The 2,667-nt window shown below is 33.4% G+C and overlaps 1 pseudogene; it reads right to left on the reverse strand.

Annotated features, from left to right (window-relative positions):
• Positions 1-977: 977 nt before the first annotated feature.
• Positions 978-1,757, reverse strand: LOC149553921 (calcium-binding protein KIC pseudogene; annotated as a pseudogene).
• Between the last annotated feature and the right edge of the window lie 910 nt (positions 1,758-2,667).

Raw genomic sequence — 2,667 nt, forward strand, 5'->3', positions numbered from 1 at the left:
ATTAGGGAACGGTGTGTACCATTTTATAATTTAATTATACATCAATACTGAACAATATAACCTTAAAAAGTATACATATTCAATTTTGTCTCCAAATGGTTCAATATGCATGTTCTTTTGCAATTGAGTTTCCTAAATCTAAAGTTAAAGTCAGGTTGACCTCCAAATTCAGATTTGTCTCCAAATGTTTAAGTGTGGAAGTTAGGAGATGGTCCAACAGAGGCATGGGTCAGGCGGAATTCAATTTTTTTCAATTTAATTAAATATGTATTGTTCCTTTTTTTCAGTGTTTAGCATCAGAATGTGAATTGAAGCAATTCTACCAATTTAGATGGAAGATCAAATGGTAGTTTTAGGGAGTAAATGGGGATACCAAATTCAAATAAAAAAAATTTAATTCTAATTTGCATTGTGTTAGAATTATTTTCAGAATTTCAAATTCCAATTCTGGCAAAAAAACGGTCTAAATGGCAAGTTTTCCAATTTCAACTAAAGTTTCAAGGCAACATCATCAAACATGATGCCACATAAATGCTAAGGTGTCCAAAACATCTCACCAATTGTAGTACGGAAGGATAACTCATACTTGTATAGATGTGACATCACATGATTTGATTGATTATTTATACAATTAAAATGTACATTTCATTTAATTATTAGAGTGGCTATTAGCAATTAAACTTTAAAAATTACAACTATTAGTACAATATTGTTATAAAAAAAGGCTTATTCCCAAATCAAATAAAAAATTACTATCACAACCATTCAGGATGTGTTTTAGATCATTCCATTGCCCCACAATTTTTTTTTTTCAGATCTTACAAATATTCACCTCTTCCTTTTTTCCCCAAATTTTCACTGCAGAAATTGTTACTAATAATGTTAATATAAATATGAAGATAACTAGTCAAAAATAACAAAAAAATTCAACTGTAACACTCGATGAGCAATAGAGAAATCCACAGAAGAAAGAAATGTAAGCACAAAAATATCCTTGATGGTGATTTTATGGAATTGAGCAGATTTCACGATCATCATTTGAAAGATGATAGTTTTACTTTTCCTGTACAAATTCCTCGAGTTCTTGAACGAGGGCATTTTCTAGCCATTTGTTTGCCTCTGCCATCAAAGGAGGGCTGAGCCTGAGCATAAGAACACAAAATTCATTTTGATCAAGAACTCCGTCAGCATTCAGATCAGCCGATTCAATCATCGCTCTGACCTGATCTTCACTCATCTCTTCCATTCCCAATAAATTTGCATTCTTCTTCAAACTCTCCAAAGTTATCACGCCTTTCTCAGGATCTGCCAGAAGACGGAATCCATTGCAAAGCTCCCCTATAAACCCTTCTTCCCCCAATTTGTCCGCCATCACAGGCAAATAGTCCTCAAATCCTTCAATTTCTTCCGATCTCTTCGCCATTTCCACCAAATTTAACCTAATCTTTGAACAATTTCTCTTCTACAAACAAATCTGGAAGCTTTAAATAGGGCTAGGGCATAAAGGCTACCTCCATTTTCATATCTCCTTCCAGGAAAATGCTGTGCCGCTAGTCTGCGTCTGGAAACAGGAAGATTCTGCCACTTGGACGGACAAGAAACGCTGGTGAATAATTCACCATATAAAAATCGATGAATTCGAGTAGTCCGCATTGGATTTGAAGCAGGAAGCTTCGTTCTTCGTCATCCCAATTGATTTCTACATCCACGAGCAAATTTTTAAATGCCTTTGTCGGATTGGAAGAATGGGATTTGTGGAACAAATCGCACTAAATATTTTTCTCCGGCGATTTCATCGTCTATGTTATTATTAATCTAATTATATTTAGAAGGTTTGTGCGTGGATAAATATGCAAAATAAACTTTTTAAATGCCGGCTGCAATAATTAGAGAAGAGGGTAGGTCCCCACATGAGTTGGAAGTTGCCTAGCAAATAGCAATATTTTTTTATGATTGTTTTCCTTGTTTATAAAGTCCTCGGTTTGTTTCTTGTGCTTGTCATGCACCTATCTGGTCATCCATTCACATCAGTTTGACTTCACATTTAGCAATTTCTGTAACTTTGTTTTGGGCACATTGTTAAAATCAGTTTTGATTTAGTATAACGAGAAGTCTTGTTAGGTTTTTAATAGGTGTAATTTTCACCTGAATTGTTTGATCTAAATTTTTTTATTGTAATTATATGTCTCTTAAGTAGCTAGACTTTTCCAATTTTTAAGATTGAAATTTTTTACAATAATAAAGTTTCTTAAAATCTCATAATCAGGCTCTGCCCATGACAGGGTCTTCCTTAAAAAAATAGAGCTGGGTTGTGAGATGAAGTTGGTTAAAATTTCATAATAAGGTTTTTATCACAGTTCTTGCACTTGCCAAATCGTAAAAAATTCCATCTCTATTTTGAGTGAAAACAAGTTCGAATGTATCAAACTTCAAGTTTTGAAAGGATCAATTATCTATTGTATTTTTAATGACTTTCTGATCTTGATGCATCCATTTTGTCTCCGGCACACTTCGAATTTTTGAAATCTGGTTCTTGAGTCTTTAAGTTATCCAAGGTTAATGAAGCATCCCAAAACACGTGTTTCATCTCAAAATCTTAACCTCTCCATCAAAAAGGTTAAGATAAGTTTCCAAATTACATGTTTTCAAATAAATCATTAACCATTA

The sequence above is a fragment of the Cupressus sempervirens genome, chromosome 6 (assembly GCF_028749045.1).
Source record: "Cupressus sempervirens isolate cs-2001-9-10 chromosome 6, ASM2874904v1, whole genome shotgun sequence".
Lineage (NCBI taxonomy): Eukaryota > Viridiplantae > Streptophyta > Pinopsida > Cupressales > Cupressaceae > Cupressus > Cupressus sempervirens.